At 40.5% G+C, this 23,493-nt stretch overlaps 1 protein-coding gene across 1 annotated transcript in view; it reads right to left on the bottom strand.

Moving 5' to 3' along the window:
• Window positions 1–23,493, bottom strand: part of Ctnna3 (catenin alpha 3) — a 1,637,506-nt gene that overhangs the window by 1,522,255 nt on the left and 91,758 nt on the right. The window lies entirely within an intron of this gene.

Here is a 23,493-nt window from a genome sequence, read left to right as displayed (position 1 = left end):
CTTCAGCAGACAGAAGATGGATCAGAATCCCCTTGGCTATTTATGAAGCACATGTGTGTGCGTGTGTGTGTGTGTGTGTGTGTGTGTGTGTGTGTGTAAATTCAATTCACAACTTAGCCTCTATTTTCTCCAACTTGATAAAGATGATTTTTTAATGTGGGGTAAACGTCTCTGGTTTTATGGGAAAGCGTAGGCTACATCGAGGAGGAAGGAAGAGCTAAATCACTCTAGCTTCAATCCCATTTGAACACCTGGCTCAGAACAATGAGCCCTGTTCATAGAAGAATCTTTGAGCTATAGAAGAATGAGCATTGTTGCATCATGCGAAGAAGGGCTTCACACAGAAAGTCCCCAATTCCAATCTTGCTCTGCTCTCACCAACTGAGAACATATATCGTGCATATCTTACTAAATAAGAAATGAATTAGATAAAGATGTCCAATTGCAATATAGTATGATTGATTCTTTACAAATAGGATCAATGTTTGGGAAAATGAGCCAACATAAAGTAGGAAGGGATTAAGTAAAGTGGATTAACTAATGAGTAAATGTGCGCAATTTACATTGGAAGAATAATATCTTTTGGTTCTATTCTAATCTCATGAATAAAATACAAGTTAATTTACTTTGAACAAAATAGAGAATAATAAAACAAAGATAAATACTTTGAATTGAAACACATTTGAAGTGATTTAATTTGGACTAATGCTTCCAATCTGTGAAACAAAACAAATCTTAAAGAACTACATCTAAGATTCCAAGGAAGAATTTCTTTACTATACAATTCATTTAAAAAAAATCTAAAAAAAAAAAAAAAATTGGGGGATTTCCCTCCAAATAATTAGAATGTTCTATACAGCTAACACTGACTTTAAAACGCACATTTTTCCCATGTCTACATAGTTCAAATTAGAATATCTGGGGTGACCATTCACACATTAATTTAAGATGGAATCTTGAATACAATGGAATATATTGCTTTCATATGCATTCTCTAATGTCTAATATTAGTTGCCAATTAATTGGTGGGTTGAAGAGGGTGTTTCCTGGAAGGATTCTGAGAGGGAAATGCCCTCCCCCAGAGTGGGCAGCACCTGGCCCACAATGGCCATTTACCAAGAGGCCAGAGGAGAAAGCAGTGCAGGTTCCCCTCTGCCTGCCTTTGCCCCTCTCTGATTGAGCACATTACCTCTTTCACTCACTTACATTGGAGCCCAACTTCTCAGCTTTAACATGAACTGAAAACAAGCCGCTCTCCAGGAACCCTCTAGGCCTGCAGGGGGAGACTGAGGGACTAAAGCATCCAAAACAGCTACCAGTTCTCAGCCTCTTCTGCACACACACACAGACACTGTTGAAATACCCAGCCTGTGTAAACAAATCTTCAAAAACCCCTTTGTAATGATACACATATTCATTCAATCAGGTCTGGCCCTCCAGAGAACCCTGACAAACACAAATGCCTTGCCTTCTCTTTACAAAAAGAAAAAAGGAAAATTAAGAGTTACATCAGCAATCCAAATGGAAGAGGCCGCCTCCCTGTCAGAAAAACCCCAACTCCTTTACATACCTCACCTACCCCTCACCTTTGAGTGACCCTACCAATCAACTTGTTTCCAGAGAACAGAGAAGGGCAAAGGTGCAGGAGTAGAGGGAATGTTGGTGAAAACATTTGCTCTGGCAGTGTACAAGAGTAATGAGAATCATGATCATGGTATGTGCCTTTGACGGGATCTGATGAGAACAGTGCTCTTTCCCTGTAGTCTCCCTCCAACACCCCAAACCCAAACCCCAGTCTAACCATATTTTTTTTAAGCCCACAACACTTGAGGGAAATCCTAACTGAGGACTGCCCTCCAGCTTGGGTCTTAAAAATCACCCAAATCTCATCCACTGAAGGCTGAGCCCATGGCGACACTATTTACTATGAAGTCACAGAACCTTGAGAGGTAAGATCTTGTAGATAGCTTTGATTCTTTGGGACTGTGTCTTGGATGGTGACTGTAGCATTCTGACACTTTTCCTGCTGTCTTCTGGCCATGTAGAGTGAGCAGTTTTGTTGTGTCGCACATTCCCATCTCAAGGTCATGCCTCACCACAGAGCAAACTGCAGGGAGCCAACCTGTCAAACCAAATCTCTGGAAGTATGAGCCAAAGTAAACTTTTTTCTAAGTATATTTTCTTTCTTTGTAAGTGAAACATCTGGGTCTTTTTGCCTGCATGTGTGTGTCTGTAGCTAGGCATGCCTGGTGCTCATGGAGGTTGGAAGAGGACACCTGCCTCCCTGGAGCTGAAGCTACAGACAATTGTGAGGCACTGTGTAGATGTTGGGCAATAAACCTGGGCCCTCTGCAAGAACATCAGGGGCTCTTCAGCACTGGGCCATCTCTCCATCCCCTATCCAGGTAATTCTTCAGTGATGGAAAGCTTAGCACTGGCTTCTTTGTGGTGACAAATGGATCATAAGATGCTGTCACAGAAGAAACCTGAAGCAAAGGTCGAGAACTCTACTGTGCTATCTTTTATGACTTTCATGTAACTATAAAGCTATTCTAGGGCTGGAGAGATGGTTTGTCAGGTAAAGCACCTGCCACAAAAGCCTGACAACCTGAGTTTGGATTCCAAGAACACACATAAACCCAGAAGAGGCATGCTTGTAACTGCAGTCCTGAGCTCCGTGGGAAGCTGGAAGGGACAGGAGAGTCCCCAGAAACTAGCCTAGAGTGTGAAGCAGTGACTGATGACAGAGCTTGCTTCAAACCGGGAGGGATGTGAGGACCAACATCCAGAACTGTCCTCTTACTTCCATATTCATTCCATGGCATGTGGGCATACACACACACACACACACACACACACACACACACACACACACACCTCAAACCCTGGGGGATGGAGAGATGGCTCATCAGTTAAGAGTACTTGCTACTCTTCCAAAGGACCTGTTTTCAGATCCCAAGTACCCACTGTGGGGCCTCACAACCAATAGCAACTCTCTCTCCAGGGGATCTGACACCTTCTTCTGGTCTCTGCGAGCACCCACACACGTCATACACATATATTTACATATAAAATAAAGATAATCTTAGAAACTCAACCCTTGACTTTCATGTATGCATATATATGTATGTGTATATATTCTATAATATATATGCCATAATAAAAATTGACCCCACAGATGAAAGTCAGAAAAAATAATTAAATCCTAAGCTAATCCAAAGTTTAAGAAAAATATAACACAGAAAGATAAAATGCATGAAGGGGAGATAAGAAGCTCTTATCTAAACTCTTGCCAAAGGTACATTTTTTTGTTGTTGTTTGTGATCTGAAGCATCCATTAACTTAATGCAAAGTAACCATCAAAATAGTTAAATTCTCATTGCTGTGCCTGCCTATAGATAGTAATATTTCTGGAATAATGAACCTTGTCCTCCCCTTTTCTGATAGCCTATCATAATACTGATGTCTTGGGTTTCCAAGAAAGGCTTATGAGGGAATGTGTGAGATACTTCATTAAATTCAGGCTTGTACTTCTGTACAGCTCATAAAACAAATAGAACTAAACTGATTTATATGAAACATCTTTTTTCTCCCTCAAGACAGGACCAAACCACCATTTAGGGTTCAAATAGAAATATGTTTTATCTTTATGAAAGTTAGCAATGTCATCAACAAATGCTCTGTGGTTTAATTCACAAATCAGCTATAAACACTGTCAGAACCCAGCTTATGATCAAATAGTGTTTTAAATGCTGTCATATCTGTTAAATGCAAGTTATAACACGTTTGTCAATGACATTCTTATGAAGGATGCCTACATGCATTGTCTAGCTCAGAAAACGCTTTTAATTCATGAAATAAATGAAGGACTGTTAGGAATGTGACCAGGGCTCCATTGGTTTTTAACTTCTGGACTGTAGGCTCTGTTCTTCATGCCTGTAAAACATTGCAAGCCAAATGTGGTGGGTTGTATGGGAAGAGGAATGTGTGTGCCCCAGATTATTTCTTTTTAAACTCTACCTTGTGCTTTCTGAGAATGGAAAATTAGCCACTGAGGCAAGCCAAGCTGCAGAGCTTCAGATTGTGGGTAGGATGGACAAGAGTATTTGGGATGGACAGAACTGAGGAGCTGCTGGTGTAAGAACTGTCCTGCAAATGGAATTCCCTCCCCTGCCCCTGACTTGGGAATGCAGTAATAGGAATTTCTAGAACTGTACCTGAAAACATTCTAAGATGTGGGTGGAAGACATGCAGAGTGGTCCTTCTGCTATAGCCAGAGGTGTGCTCAAGAAGCTAGGAATGCCTCAAGAAAGATGCAACTGGAGTATAGACTGGAAATAAACATATCTGGTTTTGAATCTTCAGTTCTGAGAATATGAAAATTTTATAAAACTACTTTAAAACTCAGTTCCCATATTCATAAAATTAGAATAAAATGGCCTTCTGCGTTAGTTTTCATTGCTATTGTAACAGATTATACAGGTTTCATGTTGAAGGCCAACATCAGTTTGCCATCTTACAGATTACTGTCCACTCTGAAGACAAATCCAAAGTGAGACTCACGGGCTAAGCACGGGTGTAAGCAGGACAGTGCTCCCTCCGATGGCCTTAGGTGACAATCAGTTCCCTTGTCTTCATGACTTCTGGGACTCACTGGGATTCCTGGGTTGTGAGCCCACCTCTCCATCAAAATAAACAAGGTCAGGCCACATGCTCCTCGTGCTGCTATCTCTTCATTCTGCCGCTCTCTTATCCTTTCACGAGCTTTGTGATCGTGCTTCATGGCCATAAATAATCCAGTATATCCTCCAGATCTTTTTAGTTTCATATTTTTAATTAATTTATTTATTTATTCACTTTACATCCTAATCATAGCTCCTTCCCTCCTCTCTTCCTGGTCCCACCCTCCTTTCTTCTTCTCCCTAACCACCACCACCCCCCACCCCCCACCCCCAACCCCACCTTGCTGCCCCTCAACAAAGGGGGAGCCCCCAACAACAACAACCCACCCCAGGACATCAAGTCATAGGAAGATGAGTGCATACTCTCCCTTGGTGGCCTGGCAAGGCAGCCCTGTTGGGGGAGGGGAAAGAATGATCGAAAAGCTTGCAACAGAGTTTTTGTTAGAGACAGCCCCCCTTCACCTTACTAGGGGATCCACATGAAGACCAAGCTGCTCATCGGATATATATCTGTAGGGGGCCTAGGTCCAGTCGATGCATGGTCTTTGGTTGGTGCTTCAGTTTCCACAAGCCCCCTGGGCTCAGGTTAATTGTCTCTGTTGGTCTTCTTATAGAGTTCCTATCCCCTCCAGGTCCTTCTGTCTTTCCCCCAACTCTTCTACAAGGCACCTGCTCTCTGCCCAGTGTTTGGCTATGAGTCTCAGCATCTGTTTCAAATGATGTTATTAGTGATACTCTGCTATGCTTGCAGACAGGAGCCTAGCCTAGCTGTCCTCTGAGAGGTTCCACCTCGCAACAGATCATAACCTTCAGATTTAAAGTCAAGTATTCACCAAACTTAATTCTACATTTAACCTAACTCCCTTTTGGAAAGTAACAGTATATTCATGGGTTATAGAATTAGTACAGTGACATTTAGGAGGAACTTGCTTCCATACCATCACATGGAGTTGTAAAAACTACATACCTTAATTATAAAAAGCTATTGGGATGTGGATCAAAAAAAAGATAATAGTTTTTCTAGCCTCTTTGAGTGCCCTCTCCATTGCCCATCATAGCCTTGCCACAAATAAATCTTTTCCATGACTTGTACATTATACTGCATCTGCTCCTTCTATATCTCTGACAATCAGCTGTACCAACAGTGCTTTTATAGCCTCAAAAATACAGCATTAGAACTGGGAAAAATTGTGACTCAAGAACATAGCACTTGTGTAATGAGCACGAGCCTTAGATTCGACCCCTATACTGTAATATAAAAGAGGATGAGGCCCAAGAAATCCCCTGCTCCGATAGTAATAAAAACTGCATGGTATTGGCATAGAAATAGAATAGTGGATCAATGGAATCAAATAGAAGACCCAAAATTAAACCCACATACCTATGGATATTTGACTTTTGACAAAGAAGCGAAAGCCATTCAGTGGAAAAAAGACAGCATCTTCAACAAACGGTGCTGGTCCAACTAGATGTCTATATGTAGAAAAATGAAAATAGATCCATACTTATCACCCTGCACAAAACTAAAGTCCAAGTGGATCAAAGATTTCAACATAAAACCAGATACACTAAATCGGCCAGAAGAAAAAGTGGGTAAGACATTGGAACTCATTGGCACAGGAGACAACTTCCTGAACAGAACACCAACAGCACAGGCTCTAAGGTCAACAATCAATAAATGGGACCTCATGAAGCTGAAAAGCTTCTGTAAAGCAAAGGACACAGTCATCAAAACAAAACAACAGCCTACAGACTGGGAAAGGATCTTCACCAACCCTATATTTGACAGAGGGCTGATATACAGAATATATAAAGAGCTAAAGGAGTTAAAAAGCAGCAATCCGATTAAAAAATGGGGTACAGAGCTAAACAGAGAATTCTCAGTAGAGGAATACAGAATGGCAGAGAAACACTTAAAGAAATGTTCAACGTCCTTAGCCATCAGAGAGATGCAAATCGAAACGACCCTGAGATTTCACCTGACACCCACCAGAATGGCTAAGATCAAAAACTCAAGTGACAACACATGCTGGAGAGGTTGTGGAGAAAGGGGAACCCTCCTCCATTGCTGGTGGGAATGCAAACTTGTACAACCACTTTGGAAATCAATCTGGTGCATTCTCAGACAATTAGGAATAGGGCTTCCTCAAGATTCAGCTATACCACTCCTAGGCATATATCCAAAAGAGGCTCAAGTACACAGCAAGGACATTTGCTCAACCATGTTTGTAGCAGCTTTATTCATAATAGCCAGAAGCTGGAAACAACCCAGATGTCCCTCAGTTGAGGAATGGATACAGAAATTGTGGTACTTTTACACAATGGAATACTACTCAGCAATCAAAAACAAGAAAATCATGAAATTTGCAGGCGAATGGGGGGATCTAGAAAAGATCATCCTGAGTGAGGTATCCCAGGAACAGAAAGACACACATGGTGTATACTAACTTATATAGACCTATAAGATATGATAAACATAATGAAATCTATACACCTAAAAAAGATAAACAAGAAAGAGGACCCGGGGTAAGATGATCAATCTTCACTTAGAAAGACAAATGGGATGGACATGGGAAGTAGGAGAAAACAAGTAATAGGACAGGAGCCTACCGCAGAAGGCCTCTGAAAGACTCTACCTAGCAGTGTATCAAAACAGATATTAAGACTCATAACCAAACCTTCGGCAGAGTGCAGGGAATCAAAAAAAGGGGGGGGGAGTTAATATGACCTGGAGGACAGGAGTTCCACAAGGACCAAATATATCTGGGCACATGGGTCTTTTATGAGACTGTTTCTCCAAACAAGGACCATGTATGGATATAACCTGGAATCTCTGCTCGGATGTAGCCTGTGGATAGCTCAGTATCCAAGTGGGTACCCTAATAAGGGGAACAGGGACTGTTTCTGACATGAACTCAATGGTGGGCTTTTTGATACCCCTCTCCCCAAAGGAGAATCAGCCCTGCTAGGCCACAGAGGAGGACTTTGCAGCCAGTCCTGAAGACACCTGATAAACCAGTATCAGATGGAAGGGGAGGAGGTTCTCCCCTACCAGTGGACTTGGAATGGGGCAGGGAGGAGATGAGAGTGGGAGGGTGGAATTGGGAGGGAATGAGGGAGCGGGATACAAAGTTAACAAACTGTAACTAATATTAAAAAAAAATAAAAATAAAAAAAGAAAGAAATCCTCTGCTCCACTCACTTCAGATCACAAATGTGAATGATAACAAAGAATAAAGTACCCAAGGTCTAGCGCTATTAGGCAGTGTAACTAGTACAAGAATAATTGTATTAACCTTGGAATTATCTAATTTCCTATAGGCTTCTGGGAAAGGAACAAGCTTTCTCATCACAGGAATTGGGGTTCCAATTCGGGGTGCAATTCTGGAAATAAAAAAAGAAGGTTATAGCAGTGATGGATCAGGAAGAAATAGAGCAAATTAGTCCTCTGAGAAGAGGCTAGCTGAGGGGTTATGATGACAACTTTGGTGGTGACAAATGTTCTGATGATGAATGCTTTGGAGGTGAAATCCCTATGCCAGATCCAATGGGACTGCAGAAGTACGCTTCTGCTATTTTAATCACTTATAAATGTGAGGTTGCTTTGCAAATGCCACTGTTTACAAAGCAGAATCTATCTGTATCTATCCCCTCAGACTCAGGTCTCTGCAAACACCACATCACTGATATATCCTCAAGCACAGTCCTTCTTCATCCTCATAAACATGAATCCTTTTTTATTTTACTTCCTCAAATGTTCCTAATCAGTACAGGTCAAAGGAAAAGAGAAAGTGCATGTCCTACTGGTAGACCCAACGTTAGTTTGGAAGAGGCAAAGCCTGAAACAGCAGAAATGTATTTAGAAATGTGTAAATATTAAACACTGTCTATTATCATTATTATTTTAATTATGTATATGTCAGAGGTGGTATGTACACCTGAGTGCAGGGACCAGAATAGACATAAGCAGAACAGACCACAGGCATCAGATTCTCATTCAACTGGAGGAACAGGCATTTGTGAGCTGCCCAATATGGGTGCTGGGATCCAGATTTGGATCCTGTGCAAGAGTAGCAACACCTCTTAACCTCTGAGCTACCTGCGCAGCCCCAGGCACTGTCCATTTAACCATGTATCTAATTCTCCATGTATATGTACAATGGTGTTGTCACTAAAATCTCATTGTCTTTGCTAACAAACTTAACATTTTCACCCAAATTACAGTCTTCTTCCTCTGTGCATATGAACATCTGGGGGATGATAATGATCTAGAATTTCCCATGTAATCAGAGTCAGCAGATCATGCGAATTCAAAGTTATTATATCTTGCTAGTGTTTTGATCTATAGCTTTGCCCTGACTGGGGTATCAGCATTAATTTCACCTTGTGTGGTCAGCCACCATTGGTGTCTTTTGCAGAAAAGTGAATATATGAAAATAAATTTGAGTTTCTCTTTAAAGTACTGGCAAAAACTACATTTCATAACTTCCCTTGCATTTAATCCTATTTTATCTACCCCAATACACGCCTTTGTGCCTGAAAAAATATGCATTCTAACTACAGCCAAGGACTCTTTTCACCAACTCTCGCATTCTTACCTTGTTTCACAAATTATTTTCCTTCATAAACATTTTCATGATTTCATGTTCCTGTCTCAGGTACAATACTGAAGCTTGAGCATGCTTCAGGAAGGCATATGACACTGTGTTCTTTCACACAAATATTGTTTGAGTACGCATTCGACATTTGCTTGTGTGATCTACCGCCCAGGGGAGGAGCAGAGAAAAAGACCATGCTTTTCAGTAGATTTGTTTTCATTATACTGATATTTTACACATAAGTTTGAGCTTTGACTTCTGGACAGAGGACCACAAGATGGACTTGACCTCAAAGGAATTGCTGGTGTTTCAGAACACTGTTGCTGTATGGAAAGGGGTGGGGGGGGGAATCGTGTAATTGGACTAATCCTAATAATATATCAATTTGTAATGGCAGTGCATTGTTTAAATTTGTCCAAGAGATCATCAGTAATGGAAACACTTCTTTCTACCTACCTATTTGTCTCCCTACTCCAAAATAACAAAACTTACTGCTGTTAACAGAAATTTCTTGTGAAGTTTTTCAAGATAAATTAATTCAAATGGGAAACAATGTGACTAAAGTAGATCCTTACCCTTTTGTTCTTTTATTAACTTTATTCTGGGGCATTTTTATATGTGAAGGGGGGGTTTTTGAGTTTATTTATTTTGCTGTGTGAATTATTTTGTCATCCTTTTTGTCACAGGGAGCAGAAAAAGAGTTTTAAAAAAATAAATCATTTCTTTTTCCGACACAAATTTCATTATGAAGAAAAAAATTAATCTCAGCAGAAGATATCAAAAAAGGAGAAGAGAGAGAAATAAAAATACATTGTGTGCAGGCTAAGATGACAAGTCAGAATCCCAGTGCTATAGGATAAATGGCTGAAGCGACGATACTGTGCTGTGTGGGCATCCAGCCCCACTGTGCTGTGTATGATTTGTGAGTTAGTGGTGTGTGAAACTGGCACCGAAAGCGGGATCAGTGAGTAATTTAGATTAAAGGTGCTGAATTTACAGAATTTACAGCGCATGGACACTAAGAATTGTCAGGCCTTCTGTCTGGGGAAGAAGCAAGTTCCTCCTCAAACAGCAGTTTCAAGCCTAGGCACAAGCACTTTTCTGAACATTTGGCTTGGCAGAATAGAGGAAACTTACTGTTGAGAGGAATACCACAAGAGGACCCTGGAAGGGCGTTGGGATGTTCAGTTATTTTCCTTTTGCAGTGTGTCTTCAGAATAAGACATTTGGAGTATCACTGACCACAAAGCTATAACCCAAGATCTCCAGAGATCCTAAGCACCTGCCTTGTGCTCCTTCAGAAATGCCCCCAAACCAGTTTAACATGGCTTACAGAAAAGAAGCAGGAGAGAAGATTGTCAATATGCTATAAAAATTGGCTTTCTTTTTCAATTTGGCATTTATTTATATGAATACAGTTAGGACAGCCTCACTATTTACAAATTTCTGAGTCACCAAAAAGGAATAAATAGGGAAGGAGAAAACAGGAAATAAAGGTTATACCTACAGAACACCACTTCAACTTTTCAATAGGGAACTCATAAAATAGTTGGACTTTGGTCTCTATCTTTTGGTTCTACTTAACACAAGACATAGCTAGTCAATAAACTTTCATGCAATTAATAATTGCATTTTTACTAATTAGTTTAACTTCCATGAAATTTTTATTTTTAATTTATTTCTTTTTTATTAATTACAGTTTATTCACTTTTTATCCCAGCTTTAGTCCCCTCCCTCAGCCCCTCCCAATCCCACTCTCCCTCATCTCCTCCCTTGCGCCTCCCACATCCACTGATAGGGAAGGTCCTCCTCCCCTTCCATCTGACCCTAGCCTATCAGGTCTCATCAGGACTGGCTGCATTGTCTTCCTCTGTGGCCTGCTAATTCTGCTCCCCTATCAGGGGGAGGTGATCAAAGAGACAGCCACTGAGTTCATGTTAGAGATAGTCCCTGTCCCCCTTACTAGGGTACCCCCTTGGACACTGAGCTTCCATGGGCTACATCTGTGCAGGGAGTCTAGGTTATCTCCATGAATGGTCCTTGGTTGGACTATCAGTCTCAGAAAACACCCCTGGGCCCATATATTTTGGTTCTGTTGCTCTCTTTGTGGAACTCCTGTTCCCTCCAGGTATTTCTATCTCCCCCTTCTTTCATAAGGTCTCTTGCACTCTGCCCAAAGTTTGGCTATGAGTCTCAGCATCTGCTTTGATACTCTGCTGGGTAGAGTCTTTCTGAGGCCCTCTGTGGTAGGTTCCATGCAATTATTAATCTAACATTAATATCACAGGTTATTCTTTTTTAAAACATTGCATTCAATTAAACATCAGGAACACAAGCCACACAATGAGTCAGAGGATGGTCAGTCCTAGAAAGAGAAATCCTGACTAAACTTTCATTATCTTCCCTCATGAGAAATATAAGTTCACAGAACAAGTTTGGATGACCATTTATCAGTCTCCAGGAAAGAGTTAACCCTGTTTTCAACCACAGCCTTCCACAAAAATTGCATGGCTTCTTTTGGAAAATGAGAGACACTAAGAGTCAGTCCAGGTTGAAGGTATCACAATTCAAAGGTAAGCAAACTACAATGATGTTAATATCAGCTCTCAGATTTGGGGTTCATATCAAGTTTACGTTATGCAGTTACTAGTGCTGTTGGACCTAAACCGATACGGTACTTAGGAGATTGGCATGCACTCTGCTGTCTTTTATGTATCTTCTCTAGTCTTAGAAGTTTGAAGCTTAAAACTACATTTCCCCAGTTGTTGGTCTTGTACCATATCCTATATATGAGCAGTTCTACCGATGAGGGGCCTGAAGAAAGGACTCGGCAGCTAAGAACATCCTCCGCTCCTGCAGAAGGTTGATTAGGCAGCTCACCATCACTTATGAATCCTGTGCAAGAGACCTAAGGCCACCTTCTCACCTCCACGGACACTGCGCTCATGATCACAAACACACACACACACACACACACACACACAATTTTTAAGATTTTTGTTTAGTAAGGAGGTAAAGGTCCTCTCACTATTGGGTACTGGAAAGAACAGTTGAAAGGTTATGTTCACATATTTAGTCACCAGTTTCATGCATGAAATGAAGCTTGGGGAGCACAGTGGTAGCTGTAGCTTGACCTGATGTTGGCTTTGGGTCTTGGATTCACACTACTTACATACCAAAAGCAGCAGTCCTGACCTCTGCTGCCCCAGCCATGTGAGTAGATGTTGGGACCAAACAGTTCCCTTTGTTCCCTTGATTATAACCAAAAATACCCAGAGTGGTTACCGTTTCTATGAGCTGGACTCTGACAGATGCCTTCTCTGATCCGTTACTCGGCAAGAGGTCCCATAAAAACCCCTGGCCAACATTCAGATAACCTTGGCTAATGATCTACAATCCCTTTGCCACCTTCCTTTTGCTCATTAAACACATTCAGAGTAATCTGGATTTATAAGCATTTCTCATATGTACAGGGCATGCTGGTAACTTGGAGGGGAGGAAAGCAGTCTCACCAATTTGCATACTTCCTTTTCTTCAAGCAGGTGTGGAATGAAGTCAAAATTTTATTCTCTGGTTTAAAAAAAAAAATCCCAGATCAGGGCTTTGGCTTAACTTGGATCTGGCTTTAATGCACACCCCAAGACAAATCTATTGTAGTTGAGATGAAAGAGCCCAGCTGTGTAACACTGAGTAGAAGAAAGGAGTGAATATGTGGGTGGTGAGGGCATGTGAGGGCGTGTATGTAGCCTTTCGTCACTGTAACAAAATACCCAAGGAAAACAACTTAAAGGAACAAAGATTGTTTTGGCTCATAGTTTCGGAGAGTTTTGTTTGCAGTCACCAGGGCTGTTGGTCTTGACCTGTTGTAAAGCAGAGCATCTTAGTGAAGGGTGTGGCAATGAAAGAGCTGCTTGCTTGTGGTAGTAGGAAGCAGAGAGGCTGAATGATTGTGCCTGAGTTCAGGGGATTCTTCCTCTCACTTCTGTCCTATCTGGACTGCAGCTTACTGGTCCACGCTCCCCACATTTATGAGGTTCTTCCCCTCAGTTGCTATGCACATGGCAGCTGCTTCTGGAAATATCCTCATGTTCACACCTAGCAGTGTGCTCTGCTGCTCTCCCAGCTATCTCTCAGTCCGTTTGGAATGACCACCACCAATATTAACCATTATATTCATTAACATTCAGCCTGCTTTTCTATTAGAGGACAGTGATTTACATTTTCCCATCATTAGATAGTGCAAATGGCACTATCAAATACAAGCACAGCAGAACAGCGTTCACTGTAGTGTGAAGACTTATTAAACCTGGGTTCCTGCTTGTGTTATTATCAGGATGTTTTCTAGAAGTGGGACTTTTTGCTGCAAACTTATTGTAGTGGTACTGAGGTTGAATCCACAGCCTTGCACAGGCAAACCAAGTGCTTTACCTCTGCACTACATTCACAACCTGAATATTGATTTTCTTGTCAAAAGAAACTCTGATTTATCTTTGATGATATTTGCTTGAAGTCTGGCTCCTAAGCATGAAGACCATCTGAGGGAAACTTACCACACAAACTCTTATCAGGCTACCAGCTCAAAAACAACAGCACCTTTCCAGATGAACTGAAAGGATGCAAAGCACATAAAAAGGAATTCACGATTAAAGCCAAGTCTTCTGAGTAAGACATCAGTGAACATTCATTTCAAGGTGTGTGTTCAATTTAGTCTAATGCATAAAAGATTTGGTTTTCCTGAGACCTATGGCTATAAACCAGCACCAAAATATTTATTTTGTTGACTTAACTTGAATTACCTAATAATTTCAGACCAGAAATCTGTAAACTTTCACACACACACACACACACAAAACAGAGAGTAAATACTTTAGGGTCTTTGAGAAAACCATCTCTTGCAAATGCTCAATTCGGTATTGAAGGACAAAAACAGTAATAGATAATATATTTTTAAAAAAACATAAATAAAAAAGAAATAAAGAAACAAGCATGTCAGGGCTGGAGAAATGGATCAGTGGTTAAGAGCACTGTCTGTTCTTCCACCCACATGGCAGCTCACAACTGTCCGTAATGCTAATTCCAATGGATCTGACACTAATGCACATAAAATAAAATTAAAAATAAATTATTAAACAAAAAACAAGCATGTCTGTATTCTAAGATAACTTTATTTGCAAAAGAATAAAAATAATCTCACTTTGTCCCATAGACTGTATATTGCCAATCTCAGAGCTAGATATGGTAAGAGATAACTGCTGATGCACATTTATAGTCAAACTGTAGAATCAGATAATGTGACCACCAATAGAATAACAAATAAAAACATGGTATGTATACTCAGTGGAGTATTAGTCAACCATACAGAACAAAACCATGCCAGTTGCAGAAAAACAAATTGTAGAGCTTGAGTACATCATGTTAGATAAAATAAGCCAGACAAGAAGCAATTCTTTTCTGTCACGTGTGGACCCTAGAATTATATAATAATAATGACAGTGGTGGTGGTGGTGGTGGTGGTGATAGGAAAGTTTTATAGAAACTACTAGAAAACAGTAAGAAGATTCAGAGTGAGAGGCAATAAATGGGAAGTTAAGAGAGAGCTGTAGGCAAGGTAGATAGAACCAAAGCATAGCATACATATTGTCTACGTATAGATTCCAAGTGTGTTAAAGATATACAATTAATATATACCAGTATACGCTGCCAGGCCACAGAGGAGGACTTTGCAGCCAGGCCTGAAAATACCTGATAAACCAGGGTCAGATGGAAGGGGAGGAGGTCCTCCCCTAGCAGTGGACTTGGAAAGGGGAAGGGAGGAGATGAAGGGGGGAGGGAGGGAATGGGAGGGAATGAGAGAGGGGGCAACAGCTGGGATACAAAGTTAATAAACTGTAACTAATATTAAAAAAATAAAAGAAAAATATATACCAGTATAATTTGACCCAGGCATTGTGACACAGGCTTATAGTCCCAGATCATCAGAAGCCTCATTCAGAAGGATCACAAATGCAAGGCCTGACTATATTACAGACAATTTAGAAAGACTCTGTGTAAAAATAAAACAAGAAATGGCAGGTGGAGTTACAGCTCACTAACAGAGCAACTATTGTGAGGTCCCACGTTCAATCTTTCATACTACAAAAAGGTAATATAAATAGCTAAATTTCAATTTAAAAAAAATAAGAATTCATATATAATTTAGAATACAAGTACATTTGGCTTGTAAATCTTGAAAATGCCTCAGATTTTGTTAACTTGAAGACATAGGCCAGCTTTGTGAACAGCTCTAAGAAAAAGCCTTCCGCAGCCCTGCCGTGCCTTGAGAGCTTTCCCACCTCTGTCATGCTCCTTATCCTTGTTCCAGGGACTCCGTGAATTTGTCTAAGACAGCCTCCTGAACCACTCTGCAGCTCACTCTCCTCATCTCCATCGTGTAACTCTTTCACACAAATCAGAATCCTTCAAGCATTTTCCACTACTTAGCACAGAACCCTCATCCGAACCCCTAAAACACCTAATAGTCTCACTCCAGCCAAAACGTCCTTCCTGCCTCTCTTCTATACAGAAATCATTCCCTAAAAGGGTTGCTTGTTTTTGTTGTGGTTGGTTTTGTTCTCAGAAATGTCTTTAATTATTCTTCTGCTCATCTTTTCCCCACAAGATTATCCTTTCTTTCTATCATCTTCATCAGTTTAACCTCCTCCGAAAACTGCAAACTCTTCCTCAACTTGCAAATAAAACGCCCTTCATTCTCCTGTCTTCAGCAATTGCCTCTCCTGTGTGAATGGAAGTTCTTTTCCCTTCACTCCCACAGCTCCGGCCGCTTGCTGTCTATTCCTGCCATGCAGCTGTTGCTGTCTGGTTAACACAGCAGCAACAAGTCAACTGTTCTTGAAGTAAGGGTTGGGAAGGACTGGGACTCAGAGCCCACTGAAGAACCCAGGGGAACTTCTAAGGCATATTCTACCTATAGTTTATATACAATTCACTGACAGGAAATGACAAGACACCCATGTATGAATCTTTGAAAGAAGTATAACTCTGGGAGATGGAGGCCTTTTAACAAAAGCAGGTTCAAAAATGACCCAATGAAGGAAAGGAATGCTTTGCCCACAAAAAGACCTCATGGAATGACCACCCCAGATGTGGAAAGCTGTGAAGCTCTGCCCCTCTGATACCTAAAGCCCTCAGTATCGAACATTCCTACTGTGCCCATTAGAAGCGCGAGTAAGAAAGAAACAAAGAAAGTGCAGATCATTCAAGATCGTTCCTTTTAGAAGCTTGAGGAGGAAACAATAATGAATACCTGAAAGATATTTAATGTTTTGTGACTGTGATTGCCTGTGTTTTTCTGTCTAGCCAGAGGTGGGTAATTCAGTTAGCATTGCTAACTTGGAAGCATTTAGTATCAAGCTAGAAAGATTCCGTGACATTCTGCATCACTTTAAATAATAAGACTTTATGTATGTGGTGGCATTATAAATAGTAACTTTTGATGTTTGAAAGGGGTTGAATTCTGAGAAAGGATTGCTTTTTCACATAAAATTTTAGATTTTGAAAAATAGCTATTTGCTCTGATTCCTCAACCTTCACAGCATAGCCACTTTCAGCTTTAACTGCCCAATTCAGGAGTCCCAGCTCTAATGTTCTCACACAGCTGAGTGATGCCTTGAAACCACCCTTTCCAAGCATCTCACAGCAGGAGACTTTGTATTTTAGATTATGGATTGAAAAGAGAAAAGTAAAAGAAATGAGCCAAGAATCTACTTGCCAGTAAAGGTTCACCAGCTTACAATGATAAAAAAATAAAATAAATAAAAAAGCTCTAAAACAAATAATCATGATTTTCAGCAAATAGAACATTTCTAAACAGCTCTGCAGCCTTTAGGGGAAAGGTACATAATTATCCTTGGTCCTATCTCCATCTTCAGCTGTAACTCATGAGGAGGTGAACTTGACACCTGGAGAAAGAATTACTGCCCATTAGGAAAATGAAATACAGGAAAGGTGTGGAATATTGTTTTTATTGAGAACAGACAAAAACATATCTCTCTGCCCATGCACAAAATTAATTATGCCCACATAAAATCAAGCACTTGGGTTTTTTTTTTTTTCTCCAACGTCAAGACACTGCCACTTACCCTGTCAATTGGGAATAATTCCTCTCCTCCCAAAGTCAATTTTTTGTTTCAATTTTTGTATTATTTTCACCTACATGGTTTTATCTCTGCAGAATGTCTACAAATTTGTTTTCTACCTGTCAGATTGCTTTTCACATTTTAACATTCATTTGCAAGCAGAATTCTGTGGATGCTCCCAAAGAAGAACCAAGACTTATTTTGGAGCTAATTGCACATAATTATCGAACATTCCTCAGATCTAAAGACGTACTAATATGCACCACAATCGGTTTCTGCCAAGGCGCATTTTTGTTTCTCATCTGTGCAATGCTTCTTTTCCTAATCACAGAGGAGGCATTATTAGTGGCATCTCACTGGGGAAATGTGCCCAGACGCTTTTTTCAAAATATTAGCAATCCAAATATTCTTAAAGTTGTACCACAAAGTAATGAACTAAAGATGGAAAATAATACAGGTTTTTTGAGAGGCTATCCCTGCAAAACTTCAGATATTCTGTCAAATAATCAAAAACAATCAATACGTGAATGCAGTGGTATAAGCAACTGTTTTCTCCTAATACAACTTAATTATTATTATCCCTTTCTGAAAGGAAGGTTGGCACTGGCATTACTTTTGGTTTAATCAGACATGCAAAGCCAAAAAGTAGGATATATTTTTCTCAGCAGGGGGAATTTCAAAGTTGGCAGTACATTCTTATGTGAATAAAGCCAGAAAAGATGGCAGGACTAAAATACGAATTTGTCTGTCTCCAAAGAAAGAATATTATGAGCTTGTGGGAAATGACGATGGAGACATATAACAAACTCTGAAATGAAAACCAGTATTTGAAAATCTAAATACTGTCAGTAACCTGAGTTCAAATCCCCAACACCCATGAAAAATCCAAACCCTGTAGCCCATGGTTGTAACCTCAGATGTACGCTTTGGGGAGGTGACAGATGAAAAGGTGGATTTTCAGAAGCTTCTGGGCCAACTAGCCTGTATACAGCAGCAAACTACAGAGAGCCCACCTCAATAAAGCTGAAGACTAATGTCCAAGGTTGTTTCTGACTCCACATGTGCACCACGGCACGAGCATGCCCCACCTCAGCATGCACACAAGGTCAAATTAATTAATCTTAAAATCAAGGAATGCAGGCATGCATGTATACACATACACACATGCATACACACATACCACACACATGCACACCACACACATACACAAAGGCAAATATATGTATATATGTAAATATATGTATGTATATATATTTAAATAAACTCTTGATCTATGACTTCCTTCCTCTAAATCTAGAACACTAAACTCTGAAGAGGTCTCCTAGCGCCTAGAGGCAGGATGAGCAAGCAATGCATGGCCTCCTGAAGTACCCATTCCCTGTAGTCCATGTAGGAGCTATGTAAAAATGACAACCCTAAGCATGGCTGTTGGGGCTTGACAGGAGAACATTCCCCTTGGAAAAATGTCTCTTTCACTGGCTACCGAAGCTCTTGATCATCTCACCTTGTGCACATTGATGAAGCTTTTGTTGGCTGAGAGTCAGTTGACCTTTAAATCCACTCCTGGGGTGTGTGTGGGTGGGTGTGTGTGTGTAAGAGAGAGACCCCTCTCTCAACTTGTGGCTGAACTCAGACAATCCCCGGAACACGAAAGCGGCTATTTCTCCTAAATTGGGTTGTATAGGTAAAAGGAATATAAAATCACCCAAGATGATCAAGGACTGTTTTCCTGGACCAAGAGCTATTCATGACTATGATCTAAAAATAAGCTGTCCCGTTCCTTAGGTGGCTCCCCAGGGCAGAGCACCAGGGCTGCCTGAAGAATGGGATTTGAAGTGGAGACCCCTGTGACCCAGCTACAGATACTGAGAGAATCCAGCAGGTGATCTCCAGTGGACCTACTCTCTGTCAGGGCCTCTCCCTAGGTGTCACGGCTTGTCTCATGGGACAAACCAGCCTTTCCAGAGTCAGAGCTGGAGAAATGGCTCAGCAGCTGAGAGCAAATTACTGCTCTTGCAGAGGACACGGACTCTGCTACCAGCACCCAGCCGGTGCCTCACAACCATTTATTTACCACAGTTCCAGGGAATCTGATGCCCTCTTCTGGCCTCCGAAGGCTCTTGCACACATGTGGTACATTTAAATCATACACACACACACACACACACACACACACACACACACACACACATACATACACATAAAAATAAATAGATAGATGTCCTTAATAATTTTTTTTTAAAAAAAGCACACTCAGATTCATGGCTCTCAGAGATCTTTACACCAGAGAGCCCAAAACTCTAAGGATCACAGTGGGGTACTTCTAGGAACATCAAGCTTAGGAGGAAAACAAGTGGGAACTACTCATACTAACAACTTGGTAGGAACTAGGGCACTGGTATGTGTGTGAGGAAGGCAAAAGTTAGGAAATCAGAAGTACAGACCTCCCCAAAGTTTCTAAGTTGGTGTCTGGGCAACAAAAGGTAGTGTGGTAATAATGTATGCTGCCAGGAATGGAGGTGGGGACAAGGAATAAATTAGCCAAAGCCTGCTAAAAGTAGATGTACAAAGAGGATACCCAGAAAATAAGAAGGAATATCAAAGAAATAAGTGAAGGGCCGAAGAGATGGCTCAGTGGCGCTTTGTCCTTGAAGGGGATGATTCTGGTTCACAGCACCCACACTGGGTGGCTCACAGGTGCCTATCGCTCCAGATCCAGGGTAGCCAACGCCTCTAGACTCTTCAGGCACCTGCACTCATGTACACATAACCACACATATACATGTATACATTTGAGCAGCTGGTGGTACTGTCTGAGGAGTTTAGGAGGTGGAGCCTTGTTGGAGGAAGTACATCACGGGAGATGGGCTTTGAGAGTCCGTGGCCTCACTCTATTCCCAGTCCACTCCTTATGTTACTTTCTGTTGCATGATTTTTAAAAATGACCAAAACAACTTAAAAAAGAAAGAGTTTATTTGAGCTTACAGTTCCAGAGGAAGAGGAGTGTCTCTCAGCGGGGAAGCACAGCAGCAAGGAATGGTGGCAAGAGCAAGAAGCAGAGAGCTCACAACCTCAACCACAGCAAACTGAAATAGAACTGTAAATGACTGGAGGGTTTTAATCTCAAAGCCTGCCCCAAATCAACACACTTCCTGCAGCAAAGTCACATCCCCTATACCACCCTAAACAGTGAGGCCAACTGGGGCACCAAATGTTCAAATGAAAGACTGGAGGATGTTTCTCATTCAATCCACCATGTTCTCTGCTTCGTTATTTCAGTTAAGATGTGACATCTCTCCTTCCTGTTCCTGCTGTCATTCCTGCTCTTCCTACTGCTTACTGCCATAGACTCTTCTGGAATTCTGTTTTTTCAAGTTGCCTTTGGTCGTGCTGTTTTATCACAGCAATAGAAATGAACAGATACAGCACTGAAAGAAAAGTACACTGCCCAAGAGCCAAAACGATGACTATCAAAGAGGAAAGGCTTTATGAGTCAGTGATTCCTTGATCACCTGGTTTCTTGTTGTATTTAATTCCTCTTCTCTAACATACAGCATTATTTCAAATATTGCATAAACGGCAAACAAAACTATATTCTCTTGGAGGAGCATTACCTGTATGTTCCTGTTAGTGTGTCTTACAGCACTTTCCTCAGGGGTCATTTTTTAGATACCTAAAATCTAGCTTTTCCTTAGAGGAAATTATTGAAACTCAGATCAAAGTAAAGTAGGGTTTATTCAATTACTGCAAATGTGTTGTATAAAGTTGGAGTCTGACAGAAATAGTTTCTTTATTCCTCATTCAGGCTACCTTTGCAACCACAACCTACACACAAATTAGTCATTTTGATCAAGAAAAAAAGAAAGCATTATTTCTCGATCTAATTTGCAATTTGTCATTTTGTATTTGAGCATTATCCACTAGCAGCCCACATGGCAGGCGACCTTTGCTCTTTTAAGGGAAGGCAAACTTCTAAGCACAGTGTAAGGCCAAAAAGAACACCCTTAGCCACCTTCTTGCAGGCTAAGATAAGTATCTGAAGAAAATCAGTGCCTTGGAATAATCTGCCAGAGTGTAGAAACTGCTGACTCTCACTGTTTCACCATGTACTTCACTACTTTTCTTGAAGACAAAACTCATCCCAAAGTCCTCTAACATAAAACACCAATATTTTTTAAAATTAATAGACTTTATTTTTAAACGTTCTTCCATAAAATGAAAAATGAAGCAGATATTAATAGTATAGAGAGTTCCCAATACTCTCGTCACAGTCACAAAATTTTTCCTATTAACATCCTATATTAATGTGATAGATTCACTAAAATTAATGATTCAATATCAATGTACTATCTTAACCAGACTCCATATTTACAAGAAAATTCACTTTATGGGAACCAGTAGTCCTCTTCTTCCCTAAGGAAGGAAAATACTCTTTATAAAATATAAAGAATATTTTTATAACATACTGCTTATGCTAAGAATTTTGTTTTGCCAGGTGTGTACACATTAATTGCAGCACTTGGGAGGCAGAGGAAGGGGGATTTCTATGAGCTCAAATCCAACCTAGTCTACAGACTGAATTCCAAGCCAGCCCGAGCTATACAGTGAGAGTCCATTTCAAAAAAATTTACTTTAGTTTTACCCATTATTAGGACCAAAAACCTGTCATACACCCTGGAGGAGAACCTTCTACTGTTCTGTTAAATGGACACAGCATTAAACTGGCTCCTGATGACATACTTGTAGATGAGTATATCTCTCAACCCTCATCAGAGACAATAATTAACATGGACACCCACAACTGGTCAGAGGATAGAGAATAAGAGACTACAGAGTGTTCAGCCCATAAATGAGACATCTGTACCACACCTCTTCCTCCCAAGGCTCAGAAATCACTGCAGGTGAAAGAATGGAAAGATTGTAAGAGCCAGAGCTGGTAGATGACTAATAAGGAAACTATTTTTTGGACAGAACAGAGCAGTAGCACTTAAGAACTCATAATGATTGTGACAGCATATTCAAGACCCGCAAGAATACAAGCAAAACAAAATCCAAGCTAGAGAAGGAAGTTGAGCAAGAAGTCTGGCCCCCTAGCTGAGTAGTTATTGGCAACTGATAGATTAGGTGAGAGAGTCCCTTTTCATTAAGGGTGTGACCCCTGGTAGATCCACCATGCTCCATTCAGCGGCCACTCATGCAGAAGTACATGGGCAACATTAATTGGACTGAATGGGTCAAAAATAACAAATGAGAACACAAAGTTGGGTGGGTGAAAAATGAGGCATAGATCCAGGAAAAGTTGAGGAGGAGGATGCATATGATCAAAATGCATTTTATGAAATTCTCAAAGGACTGATAAAGGGGGAAAAGAATCTAGTTTTCTTAGTGAAGCACATATTTGAAAAGAAATATATTTCTTGTTTTCATTTCTCTTCATGTTCAATGGTAGAAATGTTGAGTACCTGATACTCAATGAAAACAGAACACCAATTAGCAAAAATTAGCAAGAGAAAATATTCCAGTCAAAGAACCCGTATTGTTAGGAAACAGTTTTGTTACCCAAAGTCTTAGAAACTAAGCTATATTGAAAAGAATAAAGGTAGGCAGTTACCAGAGAAAATATTGCTGTGAATGAAGGCTGACCTGACATTGGTTGTGACAATTGCTGCCCTCATTGTTGTGGTTGTTGCTTTTTTTTTTTAATAATCAACTTTAATGGCTTAATATGTGAGAGGAAAAATGAGTTTAAAAAATAAGAAAAAATAAAAATTCTTGAAGAAGCAAAGTCCTCGGAGAATAGAAAGACCCAGAGCACAGCATTATTCTGGGATACAAAAAGAAACTTAGTTTAAGGACAGGAAACCTATAATAGGGAGATCTCTAAATAGCTACTAAAAGCCAAGTATCGACACCAGGTAAAGTTCTCCATCTGGTCAACCTGTGTTACACTTACACAGAGAGGGAGGGTTGGGAGAAAATGCTATATGGATTCAAATTTGTTAAAAATTAGAGCCATTTAACTCAGCACAACACTCCTCTGAATGACATCACTATCACCACTTTGGCTAAACTCCCACT

The sequence above is a fragment of the Psammomys obesus genome, unplaced genomic scaffold (genome assembly GCF_907164565.1).
Source record: "Psammomys obesus unplaced genomic scaffold, mPsaObe1.curated_primary_1811, whole genome shotgun sequence".
Lineage (NCBI taxonomy): Eukaryota > Metazoa > Chordata > Mammalia > Rodentia > Muridae > Psammomys > Psammomys obesus.
This window is presented reverse-complemented; position numbering and strand designations above follow the sequence as displayed.